This window comes from Callithrix jacchus, chromosome 4 (assembly GCF_049354715.1).
Source record: "Callithrix jacchus isolate 240 chromosome 4, calJac240_pri, whole genome shotgun sequence".
In the NCBI taxonomy this organism is placed as follows: Eukaryota; Metazoa; Chordata; class Mammalia; order Primates; family Cebidae; genus Callithrix; species Callithrix jacchus.
Genome location: NC_133505.1, coordinates 139,396,495 through 139,403,388, shown reverse-complemented (window position 1 = coordinate 139,403,388; position 6,894 = coordinate 139,396,495). Strand labels below are relative to the sequence as shown.

General features: G+C 45.7%; 1 protein-coding gene across 4 annotated transcripts in view; it reads left to right on the top strand.

Annotated features, from left to right (window-relative positions):
• The first annotated feature begins 2,958 nt into the window (after positions 1-2,958).
• The window catches only part of LOC100399050 (pantetheinase), an 82,839-nt gene continuing 78,903 nt past the window's right edge, over positions 2,959-6,894 (top strand). For all 4 annotated transcript variants that reach the window (XM_078370797.1, XM_078370798.1, XM_054254450.2 and 1 more), the window contains exon 1: positions 2,959-3,088. The gene's annotated coding sequence lies outside the window, so the exon portion shown is untranslated. The remainder of the gene's footprint in view (positions 3,089-6,894) is intronic.

Genomic DNA, 6,894 nt, shown 5'->3' with positions numbered 1-6,894 from the left:
TTTGAGCTGGACAGAGATATTCTCCTGCCTTCATGGGCTCCTGGTTCTCAGGCCTTCAAGCCTGCATTGGAAGCAACACCATCAACTCTTCCCCTCTCAGGCCTTCCAAGGGCAGACCAGACTGTGGGACTTCTCAGCCTTCATAACTGTCTGAGCCAATACCTTATCATAAATCTCTTTCTCTCTCTCTCTCCTGTTGGTTCTCTTTCTCTGGAGAACACTGACTAATACACTTCATTTGTAAATACATAGGATAAACTTTGAATATGCAAAGAATATTAGATTCTAGTCAATTAAGATATAGGAAGTTAAAGAATAAGGACATGTTTGTCTGGGTCCCAACTCCTTGAGGGAGAAATGTAAGAGTAGAAAGTCAGATATGAGCAGGCATGAGGGGGAGGTATTCATGTTGGAAAGAACCCCCCAGAACACCTCTTAGGATGCCCAGTACTCACTCCATGGTTGGACTGTCAGAATGCTGTTAACTAGATCCTGATAAGCAAGGAAAAAGGCAAAAGGGGAATTCCTGAGAGCTGAGCAGGCACAATTGGTACAAAATTGACTGCTATACCTTCCCCAGGTGGTGGTAAGAAGCAGTGCCACCATTAGATAGGATTCATATTGATCCCTGGTTCCCATGCATGTGCATTAAGCATAGTAAGGGAGGATCCCCCAAAGTTTGGTGAGAACTGCGTAAAGAAAGAACTGAGCCAATAGAAGATCACAAGGTACAATGTCTTCGGCATGTTTCCAGCAGCGTCAGCCCACTCCTCTCTCTTGGAATGTACTTGTACTTCCCCAATAAAACTTTTGCTTGCTTTAAAAGAAAAAAAGAATAAAGACATCTTTTGAAGTATCTAGGAACAACTTTTCAGCTAATTAAAATGTTTGTGTTGTCTCTTTAGTCATAACTTATTTGACTCTCGCGTTCTATTCGTATGGAAATCCGATACTTAAAATGGATTTTTTTTTAGAAAAATGGACTCACCCTGTTGCCCAGGCTGGAGTGCAGTGACATAATCTTGGCTCACTGCAACCTCTGCCTCCTGGTTCAAGTGATTCTCCTGCCTCAGCCTCCCGAGTAGCTGGGGCTACAGGCCTGCACCACCACACCCGGATAATTTTTTATATTTTTGGTAGGGATGGGGTTTCACCATGTTGGCTAGGCTGGTCTTGAACTCCTGACCTCAAGTGATCTACTTCCCTTGGCCTCCCAAATTGCTGGGATTATAGGCGTGAGCAACCTCACCTGGCCAAAGCAGAAATTAAAAAAAATAAATTATGTTGGTCAGGTGCCGTGGCTCACGCATCTAATCCCAGCACTCTGGGAGGCTGAGGCACGTGGATCACCTGAGGTCAGGAGATTGAGACCAGCCTGGCCAACATAGTGCAACCCTGTCTCTATTAAAAATACAAAAATTAGCTGGGTGAGGTGACAGGCACCTGTAATCCCAGCTACTTGGGAGGCTGGGACAGGAGAATCACCTAAACCCAGGAGGCAGAGGTTGCAGCGAGCCAAGAATGCACCATTGCATTCCAGCCTAGGCAAGAAGAGTGAAACTCCAGCTCAAAAAAATAAATAAAATGAAATAAATTATGTCGTCAGAGCACATCTCATTTCCTTCTGAAATTATTCGGTTCTAAAATCTAGCCAATCTTGGTTGAGCCCCTCTCAGTTGTCAGGGGTTTACTGCAGGCTGTGCCTGGTTGGGAGCTTCCTAGACAGGGCCACTGTGTCACCTTTTCCCTATTTACCTTTGGCTCACTGTCCTGGCTTTCTGAGTCATTTTTCTGTTTGGTCACTGATTAACTTGGGAAAGAGACACACTGAAGAGCAGGTGGGTTCTCTGGGTTACATAGGAGATACCTCTTATGCCCACAGAATATATGACAGCTGCATTTCTGGACTTTTCCTAGGTGTTTATTTCCACCTATTATAATTCAGTCGAATACCAGGAAGTCAGAGAAATTTTGGGCATCAGAAAATGCACTTACTTTCTCCCTTGCATCTTTCCTGGATTCTCTCTTCAGGGGTTATCACACTCGGATCGTAGGTTTGTGCCCCCAATTCCTCAGTGTGCAGGAGGTGGGCACTGTCCCTCTATATTACCTCACATTGGTTCCTTCTGGACTTCTTTCTTCTCTTTCCTAGCCAGTTGTCTGGAGTCTGTGTTATGCATGCTGATGGCCCCAGCTTCCTCAGCACCTCTCACCTCACGCATTTTTATGTAAGCTGACTCCTGCCTCCTCTCTTTATCAAAAGGAACTTTAAACTCAAATCTCAGGCCAGGCCACAATGATTCACATCTGTAATCTCAGCACTTTGGAAGGTCAACATGGGCAGATGGCTTGAGCCAAGGAGTTTGAGACCAGGCTGGACAATATGGTGAAACCTTGACTCTACAAACAACAACAACAACAAATTAGCCAAGTATGGTGGTATGCGCCTGTGATCCCTGCTACTCAGGAGGCTGGGGTGGGAGGATCACTTGAGCCCAGGAGGTAGAGGCTGCAGTGAGCCAGGATTGTACCACTGCACTCCAGCCTGGGCAACAGAGCGAGACCTTGTCTAAAAGAAAAAAGAAAGGAAGAAAAAAGTGAAATCTCGTGGTCATTTCTCAGCTCTTACTAAGCCTGTGCTTCTTGGAGTTATTTTACCCCCCTCCCCCAACATTTTAATAACGTTCGCTTTTTATTATTATTATTTTTGTACCTTTTGTCTCTTCTCCCTTCCCCAACCACACTTATTTTGTTTATCATTGACATAAATGTTGCACTCTGCTAGTCTCAGCTCTCACAGCTGTATCTTCCTCATGTAAAATCTTTCTATGGAGAGTGAGGTGACTCATATGGCTTTGATTAATATTTCTGATACAGCAGAGTGTAACTCACTGGTAAGCAAAACAGTTTTTTTCTTTCATGAGAGCAAGTTCAAGCCATATCATAATGTTTACAGGCGGGAGAGATCCAAGATGGCCGATTAGACACAACGCCAGCGCCCAACACCCAGCGAGAGAGACGCAGAAATCCAGAGATCTCCTAGCTCCAACCGAGGTACCAGGTGCATTTCAACGGGTCTGGTCCGAAGGTGAGCAAAGCCCATTCAGGGCAGACCGAGGCAGGGAGGGAGACCGAGGCAGGGAGGGAGACCGAGGCAGGGAGGGGTGCTGCTTCACCCAGAAAGTGCATCTGACAGGTGAGTCAGAGGCTCCCCTCTGGCACTCCGGTTCAGATACAGCGCTTCCCTTAAAGCCTCAGCAATACACAGAAAAGGGTATCTTTGCCAGTCAAGCCGTGGGAATTACAAGCACGGAGTTGAACAGGAGCCCAAGGACTGAACTATCACCCCCTCCCTCCGCCTGGAGAGAGAGGGAGCTGTAAGCGGGAGCAGCTGGGCGGGCCCATAATGTTTACATGCTACATTCACAATGAAAAAATAGTTTGATTAAGCCCTTATGCAAACTTATGTATTCTTGTATCATTAACAATTTGTGATATTATAGTTCCTGGTTTTTAACTCCCAATCCTTTGTTATATTCTTTTTTTAAAAATAACACCGTGGGGGTTTAGGCCTCAGGAGCAGGTCTCATGAAACAGAATCTCCCTCTCTGAACTTCACCTGCCTAAGGCAGGACTCTAATCTGATTGTGGCTCAAAAGACCCTCATTCCAAAGAGGGTCCCACCCCATACCTAGAGTAAGGAATGCTACAGAGAGATGTCAAGACAAACCTGAACAGACAAGCTTTACTGGGTTTCCCCTTGCAGGCTGATAGTATCGGATCATACCCTTCTTGTCCAATCACCTTTCTACATGGTTGTCAATTGTGATTATGTAATGAAGCTTCCATAAAAACCCAAAAGGACTGGGTTCAGAGAGTTTCCTTCCAGCTGAACACGCAGAGGCTCCTGGAGGGTGGTGCATCTAGCGGGTGCATGCAAGGCTCCCCAGTCCTTCCCCCATACCTTGCTCTATGCACCTCTTCATTTGTGTCTTTTGCAATATCCTTTATTGTAAGCCACTAAACGTAAGTGTTTCCCTGAGTTCTGTGAGCCACTCTAGCAAATTAATTGAGCCCAAAGAAGGGATCGTGGGAACCCCAACCCAGAGCCATTTGGTCGGAAGATCTGGAGGCCCAGACTTGTTCCTGATGGGAAGAAGGGGGCGGTTTTGTGGGGCTCAGCCCTTAATCGGTGGGATCTGATGCTATATTTGGATAAATAGTGTTTGGATTGAACCGGAAGATAACCAGCTGTGTCTGCTGCAGAGTTGATTGCTTGCTTCCTAGTGGGGAGAAATCCCCACCAATTTGGGAGGAAACCTGTCTTTTGTGTTAATTGTGGTGTGAGAGCAGAAGAAAAACGGATAGTTTTTTCTGAAACCAGATTAATGCCAAAAGGGAATTGACATGGTGTTGTAGCCACTATATATTAGTGTGTGGGTGTATATGTCGAGTAGCAAGGCAGAGGCCAACTGCCAATCTTTTCACACATGCGTTTGTGGGCACACTTTTACACGCTGTGCACATGGCTTTTCAGAGTTCACCAGGTGAAGTGCAAGAGGCAGTGCCCACTCCACTCAGTCCCTCTCCCCTCCTTTCCCTTGCTTCTCGTTCTCTCTGCGTGAGCTGGGCAGGACTTGCTTCTGAGTTCCTTTGGGGGCCTGCTGCCTGGGTTGAGGTGATCACTGCTCTTCTAGAAAAATCCAGAATACTGTGTGTCTTGCCCTATTCTGGACAGTGCAATGTTATGTTTTCCTTTCAAGAGGCAATCTGCTCCATCCATGGAAGTTTGGTTGGAGGAGTGTAGAGATATCAATTAGGGCTTCTGTCTACACTCAAAGTTATTTCCTTGAAGACGATTTTCCCAGTTTCTACTCTGCATGAGCAGAAAGGCTGCATTTAGGGAGCTTGGTAGGCTGTACAGTAGGGTTAAGGATCCAGAGAACCAGCCTAGGAGTTACAGTAGAGGCTGTTGGTACCTCCCAGTTCCAGCTCTTGCTGATGACATCCTACTGCAAGAAAGAACTGTACTATTTCTATTTCTTTTTCTTTCTTTTTTTTTGAGACGGAGTCTCGCTCTGTCACCAGGCTGAAATGCAGTGGCGTGATCTCAACTCATGGCAACCTCTCCCTCCCAGGTTCAAGTGATGCTCCTGCCTCAGCCTCCCGAGTAGCTGGGATTACAGGCACCCCCCGCCCACCATGCCTAGCTAATTTTTGTATTTTTAGTAGAGATGGGGTTTCACCATGTTGGCCAGGCTGGTCTGGAACTTCTGTCCTCAGGTGATCGGCCCTCCTCGGCCTCACAAAGTGCTGGGATTATAGGCGTGAGCCACTGCGCCCGGCTGAACTGCATTATTTCATCTAAAGATTTGTTCTCAGCTAGTGCATGCTAGGTAGGCAGAAAGGCTAGATTCATGTGGCAGTGACACGCTGGGGGAGGGACAGGGTTATTGGTCTGATGATTCAGTCTCAGTCTTTTAGTGAGCCTGTACCCCTGGGTTTATGACCTGCACTTGGCTTTTTTCTTCTGCCCTTAGTTGGCATAAAAACAAGCTAGAGCTGGGATTTTCCCTTTCCCCATGTTAAAGATGAGAGTGGCTGAGGTTGGAGTTTTTCCTTCCCCTAGGCAGGTTAGGCTCGGTAAAATGCTTTCCCTTGAGGGCAGGATTTTGTTAAGAACAGACCAGAACTTTAAAGGTTGTCCACCCTGAGCCTCCAACAATTCATCAATTACAGTTCAAGTGACCTTCCTACACTGGCACCAACCCCAGAGGACTCTCTCCCATAGGCTCTTACCTCTGCAGTCTCCTCTCTCTCCAATTCTGGGGACTGCAGTTTGTCCTGTGATCTCAATTCTCCGAGACATCTTAGAAAAATTGTTGATATTCACTTGTTTAGCTTTTTTCTCGCTGTGAGCATGGGACAGATGACCACCAAGCTCTTTATGAGTTGGACGAGAAACTCCATCGGAGGTTGTTATTTAATATTTTTAATCTAAGAAAATCAAAGAAGTAATTTTTTAACCTCTTAGCAACTCATCTCAATTTTAACTTTTGAGTGCTTCCTTTTATAAACTGTTACATAATGATGACATCTTCCTGGGAAACATGTGATATTCCCACCCACCTGGGCATGGAAGGGCTGTAAGAGGTCAGCAAGCAGTCAGAGGGGCTGGTGCTTCCTGCAGACTCAGGAGGACCAGCCAACCACAACCTCTGGGTTACCTTGGCAATTGCAGAATAAATGCATTATAGTTACTGAAGTAAAAACTTAGATGGATCTGTTTGAAGATTGAACTGTAAAAATACCATTCAAAGACAAATAGCCTAAAAATAAAATGTAAAAACATAATCGCTAATTCTGTAAATATTATACATAATGCACAACTGAAACAAAATTTGCCAACTTAATATAAAAATCTATGAACAGTTTTTAAATTTTATTTTTATTTTATTTTATTTTATTTTTTTGAGATGGAGTTTCGCTGTTGTTACCCAGGCTGGAGTGCAATCGCGCGATCTCGGCTCACCGCAACCTCCGCCTCCTGGGTTCAGGCAATTCTCCTGCCTCAGCCTCCCGTGTAGCTGGGACTACAGGCATGCGCCACCATGCCCGCCTAATTTTTGTATTTTTAGTAGAGATGGGGTTTCACCTTGTTGACCAGGATGGTCTCGATCTCTTGACCTCGTGATCCACCCGCCTCAGCCTCCCAAGGTGCTGGGATTATAGGTGTAAGCCACCACGCCCAGCCTCAGTTTTTCAATTTTATATAATTTCCCTCTCCTCTCTCTGGATCTTGCTTTACAGCACTCATTCTTGATAGTCCTCTGTTGCCTCTGCGATAAGCAGCTTCAAAGATGGTCCCTAACGATCCTGCCTCATTCCTGCCCT